The 19,355-nt window shown below is 44.4% G+C and overlaps 1 long non-coding RNA gene across 1 annotated transcript; it reads left to right on the top strand.

Annotated features, from left to right (window-relative positions):
- The first annotated feature begins 238 nt into the window (after positions 1-238).
- LOC148139889 (uncharacterized) lies at positions 239-18,587 on the top strand. The gene is made up of 4 exons (XR_015753224.1): positions 239-312; positions 6,186-6,339; positions 8,880-9,076; positions 18,251-18,587. It is a non-coding gene; the product is annotated as an uncharacterized LOC148139889 (long non-coding RNA).
- Positions 18,588-19,355: the final 768 nt, after the last annotated feature.

Here is a 19,355-nt window from a genome sequence, read left to right as displayed (position 1 = left end):
CACAACTTGCACCATATCTTTTTGACCATTCATACTGTTTAGTTTTTTCATTGATGGGAAAATATTTAGTGCCATAAGGTGATAGATAACATTAATTAATTAATCTAGACATGCCATCAAATCATAATAAGGAACTTTTTTCTGCTTAAATGAAGAGTTTGGTTTTTCACTTTGCTCCCATATCCTGTTTGGCTAACAATTTGAATGTTGTTGTTGACAGTATATAGGTGTGTACAAGTCAAAGAAAAGCCCTTTTAATGAAGGATGTCTGAAGAACTTTAGGGTGATGTTGCTGAGTCCTCTGCCTCCAAGGTAAGTTTTCCTTTTGAAGAACAAAATGAATGAAAATCAGTTTTATTTGTGGATTGTTATAATTTGAATAGATAATAATTTTTAAAAGTTAATATAGGCTCCATGCCATGTGATTAGTTTATAATGAAGTAGAGGACAATGTTGGTGATCAGAGCAATGCTTTTAAAAGTGCTTTTGTGTGTTCTTTAAAGTTTGATGCTCAGTACACCCCGTACAATACTACAGTGCAGGTTATTTTGTCCTCAGATTATGAACGCAAAGTTTGAACATAGTCCTTTAAAATAGTAAATACAATAACGAATGTGATGGAATCCCATATCAAGAATTTGGCTAATTGTTTTTAATGGCAAAAGAAAACGCATGGCCCATACTGATCTCTGTCCCTGAATTCTTGGTACCCATTCTTGTTCAGTATTAGGCGACACTATGTATTATTCGCTAGAGCCTAGACATCCATTACTCTTTTGAAACATCTGAGACTCTGTTTGTCTGTCTGACTTTATGATCTCTGCTATCAATTTCATAATATTTATGCACAAAGTTTGGAGCTTGCAGTTTCAGTTTTAGAAACTTTTAAAGTTTGGACGTTTGACATTCTATAGCCCTGTAATCTTTTATATAAAAAAGGGTTTTAATGTGGGAAATTATAATGAAAGTTTTCTTCAAAAAAACTTTAGTTTTTACACATACAGTGGCATTATGGGATATACTGCTTCTATACAGTGTATTGTGAGTGAATGGTGATGCAGTGCTGCAATTGACATAGGAGTACATAAGGGACCATGGTGGTTTGTGGGGGTCATGTGGTAGCATGAATGGGGTGTTGGAAGTGTGTGGAGGTTGAGAAAATGTAAGGGATAAGGGTTGGGATAAGGTACTCTATTCTGAATTACCAGAGCACCTAGTTAGACCTTTTTAAATAGTTCTCCTGTACACTCAGCAGCCACTGTGGCTGAACCCAAACTTCTCTTAGGGTTGGCTGCTCCAACTGCTCCCCACACTCCTTGCCCCTTTCTCCCTCATGCCCACTGGAGCCTGCTTTCCCAGAGGTGGGCTTGCAAGGCTGAGATATTTCTCAACATCTGCTATCAATATGGAGGATCAAAATCTAGCCTTGAGAAGCTATTTTCTCCTGGTCAGGGAATGTAGAACATGGGGGCATGGCCTTGGGACTAGGTTGAGGTCATTTTGGGCTGAGGTCAGCAGGAATTACTTACCTCAAAAGAATTGTGAATTGCTGCAATTCTCTCGCCTCCCAGTCTCTCAGTTTCACTGTGTCTCATGTTCCACAACCCAGAGGGTTTTGTTGCACCATCTTTGAATATACTGAAGGTTGACGTAGACATATTTGGTCATCTCCAGACAGATTTTGTTTTGTCCCTTAAGGAATTGAGGGAAATGGAGAATGTTGGGAAAGTGGAGTTGGTATTGAAGATACTTTACAGCAGAGCAGCCTTGACAAGCTGTCCAGCCTTCTCCCACTTCTGTCCGTTCTGTTTTTCTGGCTTTCCTTGGCTGATTGTGGCTTTTTATCATCATTAGCTGCTTCATCTATGAGTGACCTCATAAGGCCTGAGGCAGAATGTTCACCGATGACATCAGTGTCCAGCTTCATTCCAAACCCTCCGATAATGTCACAGCCCTTGCCCATGTGCAGCAAGACCTGGTCAACATCTAGGTTTGAGCAGATAAGTGACAAGAGCCAGGAAGTGACTATCTCTACAAGAGAGAGCCTGACTATCTCCCCTCGACATGCATGGGCATTTTTGTTGAATTGCCACCATCATTTAGGACAGCATGATGGCTCAGTGGTTAGCACTGCTGTCTCACAGCGCCACTGACCCAGGTTTGATTCCACCCTTGGGCGACTATCTGTGTGGAGTTTGTGCATTCTTCCCATGTCTGCGTGGGTTTCCTCTGAGTGCTCCAGTTTCCTCCCATGGGAAATGCAGGGTTACAGGATAGGATGGGGAGGGGGGCTGAGTCTGGGTGGGATGTTCTGTTTCCATGCTGTAGAGATTCTATGATCAGCAACTATGGTACTAGGGTGGTTTGTTGGGACTGAAGAATGGGCGTTACTAGCTCTTACCTGCCATAAAGACACTGTCTATTGACAGTCTTATGTAAATGTGCTAAAGGATGTCTTCACATGGGACACTCTAACTAGAGCCATAACTCCCATAAGTGGTGCCCCCCAACTCCTCAGATCTAAATGTGCCTCTTGCTTGTGTTGTGTATGCCATCTTTGACTGAACTAAGACTTTTAAGGACAAAGCTGCCTGTTTAATCAGCAGCCCATTCACCTGCTTAAACCTCCACCCAGGTGCCCATTTCCAGGATTCCCTGCTTGTTGAGCTCTGTCTTAAGTGTGACACCATTACAACATCTAGGTACTTGTACTTAAGATGGCACCTTGTGTGGTGACATTATATACTTTTCACTGTATTCCAATACTTCTGCCCATGAGTACATGTAACAATAAAATCAAAACCAAAATCACCAATGGGGCATCTCGGTTGCCCTCTAGAGAGGCCTAACTGACAATTCAGTGAGATCAAACTGTCACGATAGTTCCCATGTTGAGAGGGCAGGGCCCAAGATTACTTTTTCAATGTAACTAGAAATGAGCTGACAATAGGTGAGATGGTGGTATAGTGGGAATATCACTAGACTAGTTATCCAGAGGCCCAGGCACATGCTGGGAGAACACTAGTTCAAATCCCACCATGGTGAACTTTGAATTTAATGAATAAATCTGGAAATAAAAGGTAATGCCTGTCATAGTGCGTATTAAGCCACCATTGATTGTCATGGCAAAAACCTCATTTGGTTCACAGATGATCTTTAAGGAATGTGGGTGACTTCAAATTCCCTCTGAAATGACTAAGCAAGAACTTGAGGGATGGGCAACAAATGCTGGCCTTACCAATGATGCCCACGTTCCATGAAACATAGAACATAGAAATGTACGGCACAGAAATGTACGGCACAGACAATGTTGTGTCGAGGATTAATCCTAATGTAAAATAAGATAACCTAAACTATGCACCCCTCAATTCACTGCTGTCCATGTGCATGTCCAGCAGTCGCTTAAATGTCCCTAATCACTCTGCTTCCTCCAGCACCGCTGGCAACACATTCCATGCATTCACAACTCTCTGTGTAAAGAACCTATCTCTGACATCCCCTCTATACCTTTATCCTAATATCTTAAAACTATGACCCCTCGTACCAGTCACTCCTCCCCTGGGGAAAAGTCTCTGGCTATTGACTCTATTATGCCTCTCATTACCTAGTATACCTTGATCAGGTCACTTCTCTTCCTCCTTCTCTCCAGAGAGAAAACTCCAAGCTTAGACAACCTCCCTTCATAAGACAAGCCCTCCAGTCCAGGCAGCATTTTGGTAAACCTTCTTTGCGCCCTCTCCAAAACCTCTGTATCTTTCTAGAAGAAAGTGAGGACTAGAGATCAGAGCTGAAAAATGTGTTGCTGGAAAAGCACAGCAGGTCAGGCAGCATCCAAGGAGCAGGAGAATCAATGTTTCGGGCATAAGCCCGAAGCATCGATTCTCCTGCTCCTTGAATGCTGCCTGACCTGCTGCGCTTTTCCAGCAACATATTTTTCACCTCTGTATCTTTCCCCTAGTAGGGCGACCAGAACTGGACACAATATTTCAAGTGTGGCCTCACCATGGACTTGTAGAGCTCCATCAAAACCTCATGGCTCTTAAACTCGATCCCTCTGTTAATGAAAGCCAAAACACCATATGGTTTCTTAATAACATATAAGATAATCAGAGGGTTAGATAGGGTGGACAGGGAGAGCCTTTTTCCAAGAATGGTGACGGTGAGCACAAGGTGGCATAGCTTTAAATTGAGGGGTGATAGATATAGGACAGATGTCAGAGGTAGTAAAGGTATGGAATGCTTTGCCTACAAAGGTATAGATTCGCCAACTTTAAGTACATTTAAGTTGTCATTGGACAAAGCATATGGACGTCCATGGAATAGTGTAGGTTAGATGGGCTTCAGATTGGCAGGACAGGTTGGCGCAACATCAAGGGCCGAAGGGCCTGTACAGCGCTGTAATGTTCTATGTTCTAACCCTTGGGTTTCAACTTTGAGGGGTATATGTACTTGAAAACCAAGATCCCTCTGTTCCTCCACACTGCCAAGAATCCTGTCTTTTATCTTATATTCAGCATTCGAGTTCGACCTTCCAAAATGCATCACTTTAGAACATTTAAAAAGGGAGGGTGGAAAAAGAGGAGGGGATGTAGCATTGCTAATCAGAGAGTGCTTCATAGCTACAGAAACAAAGGTTGTTGAGGAAGGTTTGTCTACTCAGTCATTATGGGTGAAAGTTAGGAACAGCAAGGGAGCAGCCACCTCATTGGGGCTTTTCTACAGACCCCTTAATAGCAGTAGAGAGACTGAAGAACTCATAGGCCGGCAGATTTTGGAAAAATGCAGATGTAGCAGAGTTGTTGTTATGGGTGACTTCAACTTTCCCAATATTGACTGGAACCTCCTTAATGCAGTTTTTGTCAGGTGTATTCAGGTGGGTTTCCTTACTCAGTATGTGGACAGGCTGACGAGGGGAGAGGCCAATTTGGATTTGGTGCTCGGCAATGAGCTAGGACAGGCGTCAGGTCTCGCGGTGGGAGATCACTTTGGTGACAGTGACCACAACTGCCTCACATTTACCATAGCCTTGGAGAGGGAAAGGAGCAGTTACCAAGGGAAGATATTTAATTGGGGAAAAGGAAATTTTGTTGCTATCAGACAGGAGTTGGGAAGTACAGACTGGGAGCAATTGTTCCACAGAAAGGGCATAGCAGACATGTGGAAACTGTTTAAGGAGCAGTAGTTGCAAGTGATGCACAAATTTGTTCCTCTGAGACAGGTAAGAAGGGGTAAGATTAAGAAGCCTTGGATGACGAGAACAGAGGAGCTTCTCGTTAAAAGGAAGAAGACAGCTTACATAAGGTTGAGGAAGCAAGGATCTAGTACAGCTTCAGAGGATTACAGGCTTGCTACAAAGGAGCTCAGAAATGAACTGAGGAGAGCCAGGCGGGGGCACGAGAAAGGCTTGGCAAATAAGATTGGGGAGAACCCAAGGGCATTTTACTCATACGTGAGGAATAAGAGAATGATCAGGGAGAAGGTAGGGCCGATCAGGGATAGCGGAGGGAGCTTGTGCATGGAATCTGAGCAGATAGGGGAAGCCCTAAATGATTAGATTAGATTACATTACATTACAGTGTGGAAACAGGCCCTTCGGCCCAACAAGTCCACACCGACCCGCCGAAGCGAAACCCACCCATACCCCTACATTTACCCCTTACCTAACACTACGGGCAATTTAGCATGGCCAATTCACCTGACCCTGCACATCTTTGGACTGTGGGAGGAAACTGGAGTACCCGGAGGAAACCCACGCAGACACGGGGAGAACGTGCAAACTCCACACAGTCAGTCGCCTGAGGTGGGAAATGAACCCGGGTCTCAGGCGCTGTGAGGCAGCAGTGCTAACCACTGTGCCACCGTGCTCCAGCTCTAGTTCCCTAACTTGGTTTTCGAGGAGCTGGAGTTGGGTGCACTTCCCACAGATGTGGTCGGCAGAGACATGTGTCGTGTCTCTCACCTGCCACCTTCTGCAGGAGGAACATGTAACCGCCCTATCAGCCAAACCCCGCTAGTCTGAAAGCCCGCACAATAAGGAAATATTGCTGAGTGTATCAGCAGTATCCATAACTTGGGAATTAATGAACTAATATAAATTAGGATGCTGTTTTTATCTGATGAAATATTAATCTAAATGTGAAGAACGACAAGTCAACATCACTATGTAACTTTTATTTTCATTGCAGCCATGTGAAGTCCATCAAGAAATCCCAAAAAATAAATCATCACCAGGAACAAATCCCACTGTCTGTTGTAGCTCCGTCTGGTGACTTTCCCACTGACCAACCTCACTTGACTCACAACAGTGCAATGATTCGCTCCTTTGCTACCCCAGCAACTGTAAGTACCCTGACCAAACCGTCTTGTGTAATTTTTCTGCTTCATACAGAACAGAGTTAAGTGTTCTGCCTAACTCTTCCAATACAGCTCTCTCCCCCAGCCCAGCTCCCATCATTTCCCTGACCATCTCTCTCTCTGTAATGGCACTGAGCACTCCTTTTCCGTGAAGCTGTGCTAAGACACCACCCAACCACCCATCCCATGACTGACTCGATCGTCAACTTCCTTGCAACAGTACTGACCACCCCCTCCACTACAGCCACCCCAACTAACCCCTCCCTCCTGTAATTACTTTGGCTGAGCTGTATACGGTAACAACCCTGTTTATATCATCTGCTGTATTTACTCTGGCCAAACCTGCTCCTGGATTAGGTCAATATCTTCCTTCAGCTATAATTACCCTGATCTTTTGAAAACAATCTGTAGCCAGCCTTGTACTAACTGTCCAGAATAGCCTATATAGCCCAGCTGATCCTACTTGGTATCAATCATTCATTGTTCCTGACTATTAACACCATTCTCATTGCATTTTCTCTTCCACTTATAGAAGTTAACCATAGCAGACAACTCAATGACTTAACACAAAGTCAAGGTTCCTGACCAACGTGACTTTTTGAAAAGATATCAGCTCAGATTTGTTCAGCGTTTTAACTGGAGGAAGTGGTCCCAAGATATTTAACAGATCCCAGGTGGACGAGATAGAACCAGGGGAGGAATGGTTAGGAGCGTTGTACAGAAACCTGTTCAGACAGGTGGGTTTGAGGCAGAAGAGGACTGTGCAAGTGCTCTGGAGGGATTTAAAATTATGTGACATGGGTTTTAAACACATGCACCCCACCAGCATTATAAAACAGTGATTCTTAATTCCACCTCCAATAACCCTGTAACAACCTTTTAATGGAAAAGCTTGGCTCAGAGGAATTAACTATTTACCATGGGTATTCACCTGATGTTGCAGATCCATCAAGATATAGTCACATGGCTTAACTCCTCATTGTCAGTAAGTTCAGTGAGGGAAGCAACCACTGCAAGCTTCCCCAGACACCTTAAAGCTGATTACTTTGCCTCCCAGACACAAGGGACACTTCTTTCCTCATGACCTCCCAAACCCGGTGGTGATGGCGGTTTGGGGGGTGGGTGTGTATTGTTGGGAAAGGGAAGGGTGTTTACCCTGATTTTCCCCAGAGGTATCCAGAAGTTGTTGGCTTAGTCCATGTCCAGTTCTCAGCTTTACAACCACCTGGCAGAGTTTCTGGTCTGCACTGTTCATAGCCCTGGTTCTTCAGTGATCAGCCACCAGCCTGGATCTCTGCTCCAATTGCTGGCTGTTGTCCTGCTGTATCTCACTCGCTCACTCCATCAGGCTTCTCCAACTAAAGGGTGCTGCATATTGGTGTGACCAATATTGAGTAGTTGCATGCCTGCTCCAATTCTTCTTCCTGGTTCTCCAGACAGCATCAGAGGCTTCCTACTCAAGTCATAATGTTTTGGGTCTGCTAGTTTAACCTTTTGCTTATGGCCTCTGACTCCACCCGCACCCCCACCTTCCTACCTGCACTCTATGCCTCTCCTTATCTCCAGCTTGCCAAGAAACTGTTTTTTTGCAGGAAGCAACTTTAACATGCTCTTCCCCACCATCAGAGGACCACAGTAGCTGAAGACAATGTTTCTTGATAGTTTTGCAGGAGGTATGTGGGAGCGGACCCTCTATTCCAGCTTAATCACAGGCACTCCATGTAAATGCTGCCCATTGCAGTGTTATACTTCTTCCCATTCACAAGTAAAATGAGCCCATGGACATCTTCTAGGGCAGTCTGGTGCTCAGTAGTACAAGTGATAACAGTGACGGCACGGTGGCACAGTGGTTAGCACTGTTGCCTCACAGCGCCAGAGACCCGGGTTCAATTCCCGCCTCAGGCGACTGACTGTCTGGAGTTTGCACATTCTCCCCGTGTCTGCGTGGGTTTCCTCCGGGTGCTCTGGTTTCCTCCCACAGTCCAAAGATGTGCAGTTAAGGTGAATTGGCCATGCTAAATTCTCCATAGTGTTAGGTAAGGGGTAAATGTAGGGGTATGGGTGGGTTGCGTTTCAGCGGGTCAGTGTGGACTTGTTGGGCCGAAGGGCCTGTTTCCACACTGTAAGTAATCTAATCTAAAGTGACATCATGCGCAGCTCTTTTAACAGCTTCCCAGGAGCAATTACCAAACAAAACCTGACACACAGCCTTGTAACTAGATATTACGCCCGGGAGACTGAGACCTTGGATACTGGGGAGGAAAGCGGCAGAGAAGTTTAGGAGAGAATCCAGCACTTCGGGCCCTTACAGCTGAAGGCATAGCCACCAAGGTGGGGCAATGGAACTTGGGGGGGATGGTCAAGAGTGTGGAATAGGGGTGCAGAGATTGTAAGTGTGTTTTGATGGTCCAAAAAAAGGAGATTTGTGTCACAGTTTTCAGACCACGTAATAACATTCCAGTTTTCCTTTGCTTCCTAACCTTTTATAACCTTTCGCATCAATTGTTTTATCGATTTGCCTGTAGCACCAAACAGTTTCCAATTTGCTGTCCAGTTGCAATGAGTAACGATGAAGGTTAAGAGTTTGGCTGTGGAAGGTGCCGTGCAGGTGAAGTTGTACACGAGGACCTCGTTGCCCAGGTGCCAGTAAGCTCACACACTTTTCTACCACATTGAGGCTTGGCTGTTCCTGTCTGCAGAAGAGTTGACCCCAACTTTGATGGTAAGTTGTGACAGTGGGTTGGAAGCACTGATTTGCTGGAAGAGCTCTTTGATTCACAGCATTTATGCTTTATATGACATACTGACAAAAGAATGAAGGCTTCCAGAACGTGATCATTGGTTACTCCATATGATGTTGCTACTATTGATCCAATTGCTCACATCACCAAGTTATCTGATTGGCCATACACACTTCTCATAGGATGTAGGAGCAGAAGTAAGCCACTCATCCCCTGAAGTCCACTGCACTATTCTAGAGCATGCTTGGTTATCTACCTCAAAGCCATATTTTTGCACATCTCCATATTCTCTAATGTCACTCAGAACAACAAATCTATCATTCACAACTTAACCATACTCAGTGACAGACAATCCACAGCCCTCTGGGGTAGGGAATTCCAAAGATTCACCACCCTCTGAGTGAAGAGATTCCCCCTCATCTCAATCCCAAATGACCCAGTTCTTACTTTAAGACTGTGTGTCTCCTGGTTCTAGTACTCCAGCCCCCTGTCCAGCTAAGGGAAATAGCCGGCTTGCATCTGATTAAAGAAAGGGAGATCATGATGGACAAACCTCTTTTTGAGAATGTTACTTCCAGCAGAGATAAAGTAGATCCCCTGGATTAGGATTTTCAAAATTTTGATAAAGCCCCACACAGTTTCGTTTAGTAAGCCAACAAAAAAGCACATGGATTTGGGAGGGTTGCATGGGTGAGGTATGGTGGTATGTTGCCATGGACTCAGAATTGGTTAGCAGCCAGAAACAGAGAATTGCAATAAATAGTTCATCTGGGGGTGGCAGCCTATTACCAGTGGAGTACCACAATCAGTATTTGGGCCCCAGTTATTAACAACCTATATATTAACTGTGATGTGGGAAATAAACATAATATTTCCAAATTTGTTTATGACTAAAAATTCAAAGAACAGAACAAAGATCAATACAGCACAGAAACAGGCCCTTCAGCACGCCAAGCCTTCCACTGATGCCTTTCTAAACTAAAAACCTTTTGCCTCTTCATCATCTATATCCCTCTGTTCCCTGCCTATTCATGTATCTGTCAAACTGCCTCTTAAACATTGCTATTCTATCTGGTTCTACCACCTCATCTGGCAGCACATTCCAAGCATTTAACACCCTCTGTGTTTAAAAATAAACTTGCCTCTCACATCTCCTTTAAACATTCCCCCTTTTTACTTTAAACATATGACCCCAAGTAATTGACACTTCTACTTTGGGAAAAAGACTGACTATTCATTCTATCCATGACTCTCATAATTTTATAAACTTCTATCAGCTTGCCCCTCAGCCTCTGATATTCAAGTGAAAACAATCTCTCCTTATAGCTAATACCCTTGAAACTAGGCAAGATCCTGCTTAACCTTTGTTGTACTCTTTCCAAAGACTCCACATCCTTCTCACAGTGTCGCAATTAGAACTGTATGCAATATTCCAGAAATGGCCTAACTGAAGCTTTTATACATCTGCAACATGATTTACCAATTTTTAACTCCTCAAAAAATTCAAACAGATTTGTCAGATATGACTTTCCTTTGATGAAGTCGTGCTGACTCAGCCCTACTTTAGTATGCAATTCCAAGTACTAGAACGTAGAACAGTACAGAACAGTACAGGCCCTTCAGCCCACGATGATGTGCTGACATTTTGTTCTACTTTAAGATCAAACTAACCTACATACCCTTCAATTTACTATCATCCATGTGCCTACCCAAGAGTCGCTTAAATGTCCCAAATGTGTCTGACTCTACTACCACTGCTGGCAGTGCATTCCACGCACCCACCACTCTCTGAGTAAAGGACCTACCTCTGACATCTCCCCTCAACCTTCCTCCAATCACCTTAAAATTATGCCCCATCATGATAGCCATTTCCGCCCTGGGAAAACATCTGGCTATCCACTGTATCTATGCTTCTCATCAAACTTGATTGAGTTTTTTGAAGAAGTAACAAAGAGGATTGGTGAGGACAGAGTGATAGACGTGATCGATATTGACTTCAGTAGGGCATTCGACAAGGTTCCCCATGGGAGACTGGTTAGCAAGGTTAGGTCTCATGGAATATAGGGAGAACTAGCCAATTAGATACAGAACTGGCTCAAAGGTAGAAGACAGAGGGTGGTGGTGGAGGGTTGTTTTTCAGACTGGAGGCCTGTGACCAGTGGAGTGCCACAAGGATCGGTGCTGGGTCCACTACTTTTTGTCATTTATATAAATGATTTGGATGTGAGCATAAGAGGTATAGTTAGTAAGTTTGCAGATGACACCAAAATTCGAGATGTACTGGACAGCAAAGAAGCTTACCTCAGATTACAACAGGATCTTGATCAGATGGGCCAGTGGGCTGAGGAGTTTAATTTAAATAAATGCAAGGTGCTGCATTTTGGGAAATCAAAACTTAGCAGGACTTATACACTTAATGGTAAGGTCCGAGGGAGTGTTGCTGAACAAAGAGACCTTGGAGTGCAGGTTCATAGCTCCTTGAAAGTGGAGTCGCAGGTAGATAGGATAGTGAAGATGGCGTTTGGTATGCTTTCCTCTATTGGTCAGAGTATTGAGTACAGGAGTTGGGAGGTCATGTTGCAGCTGTTACAAGACACTGGTTAGGCCACTGTTGGAATATTGTGTGCAGTTCTGGTCTCTCTCCTATTGGAAAGATATTGTGAAACTTGAAATGGTTCAAGAAAGATTTACAAGGATGTTGCCAGAGTTGGAGGATTAGAATGATAGGGAGAGGTTGAATAGGTTGAGGCTGTTTTCCCTGGAGTGTCGGAGGTTGAGGGGTGACCTAATTAGAGGTTTATAAAAATATGAAGGGCATGTATAGGATAAATAGAAAAAAATCTTTTCCCTGGAGTGGGGGAATCCAGCACTAGAGGGCATAGGTTTAGGGTGAGAGGGGAAAGATATAAAAGAGAGCTGAGGGGTAACTTTTTCACGGAGAGGGTGGTGTGTTTATGGAATGAGCTGTCAGAGGAAGTGGTGGAGGCTGGTACAATTACAACATTTAAAAGGCATCTGGATGGATATATGAATAGGAGGGATATGGGCCAAGTGCTGGCAAGTGGGACTAGATTAGGTTAGGATATCTGGCTGACTGAAGGGTCTGTTTCCATGCTGTACATCTCTAAGACTTTATGTCTCTATTTTGTACATCTCTATCCAGTCACCTATCGTCCTTCTTTGCTCCAGTGAGAAAAGCCCTTGCTCCCTCAATCTTTCGTCATAAGACATGCCCTCCAGTCTAGGCAGCATCCTGGTAAATCTCCTCTGCACTTCAAATCTTTCCTTTAATGAGGTGACCAGAACTGAACAAAAGTACTCCTCAATCTCATCCTTAATAATGGACTCCAAGATCTTCCCAGCGACAGAGATCAGGCTAACAGACCTATTGTTTCCTATCCTCTCCCTCCCTGCCTTTTTAAACAGGGCTATTACTTTAGCCATAAGCATTTGCCCCACTGTTCTTTGAAATAAAGCTACAGATCTTTTATATCCACTTGAGAGGGTGGACAGAGCCCAGTTCAGCATCTCATTTGGAAGATGTCATCACTTTGGACAGTGCACAGAAGTGTGTGCTTCAACCTTATCGATATTGAATTTATTGTCATGTGTACTTTTACAAGAAAAATACATTGAAAAACGTTAGAAGTCACCCGACCATGGCACCTATATGAATGACAGAAGTCATACCTGACAATAAAAGTAAATTTAAGACATAAGTTCATCACAGTTCAGTTAATGGCTTCTAGACTCAGAGAAGCGATGGAGCACACAACTGGGACGACAGGGGCAAGGTGATCCTTGAAGCATTACAGCTTTCAATTAAATATTGCAGGCTGAGATTTTTATTAGCCTGGGTCTTAAGCCAGGAAATGTAACATGATTTTGACAGTTCACCATTTCCAGACCCCTAGAGGGAGCCAGAGGATTGGTGTAAATATTGTACATTCATTCAGTTCTGCTGGGGTGGAGCTGTAACACAGTCGGCAACTTGGCTGGTGGAGTTTGTATTTAAATAGTGCTTTTAATATAATAATCTGGATTAGTGGTGCTGGAAGAGCACAGCAGTTCAGGCAGCATCCAAGGAGCTTTGAAATCGACGTTTCGGGCAAAAGCCCTTCATAAACCTTTTAATATAATAAACCAACTCAAAAATTTGCAAGAATGCTGTGAATCATTTGGCATTAAATCACATAAGGGGATATTATCAGAGATGATCAGTAGTTTGGTCAAAGCAATAAGGTGTGACCTAATGTAGGAGAGAAAAATAGTGATGTTTGGGGAGGGAATTCCAGCTCTTAGAACCCCAGTAGCTAAGGGCACAGATGTTTTGGTGCAGTAATTAAAACCAGGATGTATTAGAGGTCAGAATTGGAGGTGTTTAAAGGAATGAACTATTGAGTCAAGAGCTGTAGTAGGCCGTTCATTTTCAACTGCTGCTGTGGCACTGACTGCCTCAACTTGTCCAACCCCCTCATCCACTCCAACCTCTCACTCTCGCAACGTGTAGCCCTCCACTCTCTCTGTTCCAACCCCAACCTCACCATCAAACCAGCAGACAAGGGGTCGCAGTGATAGTTTGGCGCATCGACCTCTACACCGCTGAAGCCAGGCACCAACTTGCGGACACCTCCTCCTACTGCCTCTCAGCCACAACCTCACCTCCCATCACCAAACCTTCATCTCCCAGACCATCCACAACCTCATCCCCTCAGGGGATCTCCCACCCAAGCCTCCAACCTCATAGTTCGGGAACCCCGCACTAACCGGTTCTACCTCCTACCCAAAATTCACTAATCTGACTGCCCCCGTCTCAGCCTGCTCCTGCCCCACGGAACTTATCTCTGCATACCTTGACACCGTCCTGTCCCACTTGGTCCAGGAACTCTCCACATACATTCGGGACACCACCCATGCCCTCCACCTCCTCTATGACTTCCGTTTCCCCAGCCCCAACACCTCATCTTCACCATGGACATCCTGTCCCTTTACAAATCCATCCGCCATGATGAAGGCCTCCAAGTCCTCCGTTTCTTCCTCTCCTGCTGACCCTTCCACTGACACACTCATTCGATTGGTTGAACTGGTCCTCACCCTCAACAATTTCTCCTTCGAATCCCCCCACTTCCTCTAGACCATGGGCACCCGCATGTGCACCCACATGGGCCCCAGCTATGCCTGCCACTTCTTTGGGTACATGGAACAGTCTATCTTCTGCAGCTACATCGGTACCATTCCCTACCTTTTCCTTTTTCCTCCGCTACATTGATGACTGTATCGGTGCAACCTCACACCCCCACGAGGAAGTTAAACAGTTCATCAACTTCACGAATACCTGCCACCCCAACCTCCAGTTCACATGGACCAGCTCAGACATCTCCTTCCACTTCTTTGACCTCTCCATCTCCATTTCTGCTGACTGGCTTAACATGGACATCTACTACAAACCCACCGGGTCCCACAGCTACCTGAACTGTACCTCCTCCCAGGAGAAAGCAAGGACTGCTAACACTGGAGATCAGAGTCAAGAGTGTGGTGCCATTCCTGATGAAGGACTTATGTCCAAAACATTGATTCTCCTGCTCCTTGAATGCTGCCTGACCTGCTTTGCTTTTCCAGCACTACACTCTACATGTCCTCCAACTCTGCCTCCTGTAAAAATGTTACCTTATTCCCAATTCCACTATCTCTGCCACATTTGCTCCTAGGAGGACCAACTCCACAATAAAACATATCAGAGGGCCTCCTTCCTCAAAGACTGCAATTTCCTCTCCCGTATGGTCAATGATGCGCTCCAATGCAACTCTTCCACTTCCTGCATCTTCACCCTTGAACTCCAGCCCTCCAATTGCAACAAGGACAGAGCTCCCCAGTCCTGAACCTCCACTTGGCGTGGTGGCTGAGTGGTTAGCACTGCTGCCTGACAGTGCTAGGGACCCAGGTTCAACTCCAGCCTCGGGTGATTGTCTGAGTGGAGTATGCATGTTCTCTGCATGGGTGCTTCCCAGTGCTCCGGTTTCCTCCCACAATCCAAAGATGTGCAAGTTAGGTGAATCGAACAAGCTAAATCACCCATAGTGTTCAGGGATATGTAGGTTAGTTGCATTAGTCAGGGGAAATGTAGAGTAAAAGGGTAGGGTAATGGGTCTGAGTGGATACTCTTTGCAGGGTCAGTGTGGGCATGTTGGGCCAAAGGGCCTGTTTCTTCACTGTAGGAATTCTAATTTCAATTTTAATTCAAACTTTGGAAACATCGCATCATCCTCTGCCATTTCCACCACCTAAAAACAGTACCTGCCACCAGGGATATATTTCCCTCTCCACCCTATCTGCATTTCAGAGAGTCAATTAATTCCCTCCCCGACTCCCTTGGGTTAGGTCCACGCCTCCCACTATCCCACCCTCCACTCCCGGCGCATTCCCGTGCCACCACAAGAGGTGCAAAACCTGTGCCCACACCTCCCCCATCACCTCCATCTAAGACCCCAAAGGATCCTTCCACATTTGACAGAGATTTACCTGTACTTCCACACACATCATCTACCATGTCTGTTGCTCAAATGTGAGCTCCTGTACATTGGGGAGTCAGGATGCCAACTTGCGGGACATCTTTTGGACACATGCACTAAACAACCCCACCCCCACCCACTCCACCAAGGACATGCAAGTCCTGAGCCTTCACCACCGCCAAAGTCTAGCCACCTGATGCCTGGAGGAAGAATGCCTCATTTTCCACCTTGGGAACCCTCCAATTACATGGGATCAATGTGGATTTTACCAGTTTCCCCATTTCCCTTTCCCCTTTATCCCAGATCCAACCTTCCAACTCGGCACCGTCCTCTTGAACTGTCCTACCTGTCCATCTTCCTTCCCATCTATCCGCTCCACCCCTCTCTCTGACTTATACCCTTCACCTCCACCTTCATCTACCAATCGCATTCCCAGCTACCTTCTCCCCCAGCCCCATCTCCCTCTAATTTATCTCTGCCGTCTTGGGCCAACCCCTCATTCCTGATGAAGAGCTTCTGCTCAGGATGTTGACTGCCCTGCTCCTCAGATGCTGCCTGACCTGCTGTACTTTTCCAGCACCACACTCTCGACTCTGATCGCCAGCATCTGCAGTCCTCACTTCCTCCATGCAGCCCTTTAGCCTGCTCCTCCATTGTATAAGAATGGCTGATCTGATCACTCTGTATTCCTGACTACCCTGATAACTTTTCAGCCTCTTTCTTATCAAGAATCCACATACCTCTGCCTTAAAAAATCTTGAAGGATTCTGCTTCCACCTCCTTTTTGAGGGAGAAAATTCCAAAAACTCACCACCCGCTGTGCGGAGACAATGCTGTTTATCTCTTTTAACTGAATCATCCTTTATGTTGAAAGAGTGATCCTAAGTTCTAAATTCTCCCAAACATAGAAACTTCCTTTTAACCCTCAGCAGCCTTTAGGATCTCCCATATTTCAATCAAATTGCTTCTTGTTCTTTTCAACTTCAGTGGATAAGAGCCCAAACTGTCCAGCCTTTCGTCGTAAGACAACCCAACCATTTCATGGATTAATTTAGTAAACGATCTCTGAAATGCCTTCAATGCATATGCAGCCTTCGTTAAATAAGGTGATCAATATAGTACACAGTCTCCAGATGTGGCCTCACTAGTGTCCTGTATAGCTGAGTTATAAATCACACCACACCAGGTTATAATCCAGCAGGTTATTTGGAAATACAAGCTTTTGGAGTGCTGCTCTTTTGTCAGGTAGCGCTCTGAAAGCTAGTGCTTCCAAATTACCTGTTGGACTATAACCTTGTGCTGTGTGATTTTTAACTTTGTCCACCCCAGTCCAACACCAGCACCTCCACATCCTGTATAACCCCAGCATAACCTCCCTATTTTTGTATTCAATTCCCCTCGCAATAAATGATGTCATTCTATTTTCTTTCCTAATACATACTAACCTGTTGTACTTATGCACTTGAATGCCCAGATCTTTCTACATCTCAGAGCTCTGCAATCTCCAATGTGATGTGCTCCTTTTCTTTTCTTCCAGCCAAAATGGACAATTAGATGTTTTCCCACCATATTTTCCATTTGCCAGACCTTTGTTCACTCGCATCACTTCATAATCAGAAATCACACAACATCAGGTTATAGTTCAAAAGGTTTATTTGAAATCACAAGCTTTTGGAGCGCTGCTCAAAAAGCTTCTGATTTTAAATGAACCAGTTGGATTATAGCCTGGTGTTATGTAACTTCTGATTTTGTCTGCCCCAGCCCAAGACCAGCACTTCCGCATCATGACATCCCTTCATAACATACTTATGTACTCCTCACAATGCACATTCCTACTTATTTGTGTGTCATCACAAAATTAGCAACCATACCTTTCATCTCTTAAGCCAGTTCATTTCTATAAATTGTAAACAGATAAAGTTTCTGCACCAAACTCTGTGCTACATCACTCATTACATCTTGCCAACCAGAAAATGATTCACTTCTGCCTACTCTCTATTCCTGTCAGCGAGCCAATCTTTCATCCATGCCAATGTGTGCCTCTCTGTGCCTCCTGTGAACAAGTGAACCTGGGGAAAGAAGATTGAAGAGCAGAAAGTCTTGGGAAGCTAAAAGGAATATCTCAATGACACTAATTGGTGCTTTTGGTGTTTCCACTGAAACATGCTTTTCCCAGTTTTTCTTTCCCTCCACCCATTAAATCCCTTTTAAAACCTTTTGTATACACGTACAGACAAAAAAAAAGATTGGGTTTGAGTTTTCACTCATAGAACTATACATTCATTGTTCATAACTTTTTAACTTGTGATTAGAGGTTACCTACTTGTAATGAACAATAATTCTTGTTAACTACAGAAACCTGGTCAGTGTTTTCTGATCAGACAGTAAATTTTGTGTGCTTTGATTAACTCATTAACCTTTGTGGTGACCTAGGACTGGCAGGTTCAGAACACTTTCCCAAATGGGTGATAATATTGGTGCCAATGTCCAAAAACTAGATTCTTTCAGACATGTATTTGTTTCTCTAATCTTAATTGCCCTAGGATGATTTGTCAGAGCCGCTGGTAATAATCCAGAAATTATTACCTTTGCAGTGCTCCTTATTTTGGTATCTGGTTCTTCATACTCTTTCCTCGTCCTACCTAGATTGGGATCAACATGGATCACAATGACTGGAGCCTTCTCCTTCCACTGCAAGTTCCTCTCCAGCCTGAGGAGATGTCCTGATTCTGGTAGCCTGGACTTTGTGGCAGCAAAGAGTGTTAATCCACACCACACAACACCTCCCCCCCACTTCCCCGCTCCCAAACCACCACCACCTCCACCCACTTTACTGAACACCACCATATTCCTTTTGCTCTGCTTACACGGATGGCTTCCTGTACTTGGCCAGCCATAGGTGGATTGGCCATACAAAATCATCCATAGTGTTTTGGAGTGTGCAGGCTGGGTGGGATAGCCATGGGAAATGCAGAGTTACAGGGATAGGGAAGAGGGCTGTGTTTGCATGGGATGCTCTTTGGAGGGTTAGTATAAACTCAATGGGCCAAATGGCCTGCTTCCACATGCTAAGGATTCTATGATCCTATGAGTTCACATACAAAGAAAGCTGATGTATGAACAAGGAAATTGAACCCTTACATGCTAAAGTTCAAAGTACACTATACACATTCCAGTGTTCATATTTTCTTATCTGTTTTTCAGTTTCACAGAAGTTCTTTAGCCTTAAGGTAGATGCAGTATTACTGGAATCAAAACCTTTATATAATGAGAAGTCACAACTGCTCATTTAAAGTAGAACCAATTACAGAATTAGATGGTATTTTGTAGCTCAGAAACAGGTGAATTGGTCACTGCTAATGTTTTGCTTACACACCATCTCTCATCTTCAGCTCACTCCATTAACATCTTCTTCTATTCCTTACCACCATATCTAATTTCTCTGTTAAAGAATCCAGAGTATTCACTTCACTGCTACATTCAGAAGCAGGTTTAATAATAAAGATAATTGGCCAGCGCTCGCAGGCCAGTCTGAGTAAACTGCTCGAAACAATTATTCGGGATAAACTTACAGTCAGGTGTGTTGTGAGTGTAACTAGGTCAGCCAGGTGGACCTCATAGAGTAGGAGTTCCCTGATTGGGGCTATTAATCTTCTCCAATCAGAGAGCCCTGGCTGACAGATATGGACAGGAGTATCAGGGCCCTCTTGTGATACAGTGATAGTGTCCTTATCCTTGAATCAATAGACCG

The sequence above is a fragment of the Chiloscyllium plagiosum genome, unplaced genomic scaffold (genome assembly GCF_037043375.1).
Source record: "Chiloscyllium plagiosum isolate Xiang-an unplaced genomic scaffold, Cpla_swu_hap1 HiC_scaffold_36, whole genome shotgun sequence".
Taxonomy (NCBI): Eukaryota; Metazoa; Chordata; class Chondrichthyes; order Orectolobiformes; family Hemiscylliidae; genus Chiloscyllium; species Chiloscyllium plagiosum.
This window is presented reverse-complemented; position numbering and strand designations above follow the sequence as displayed.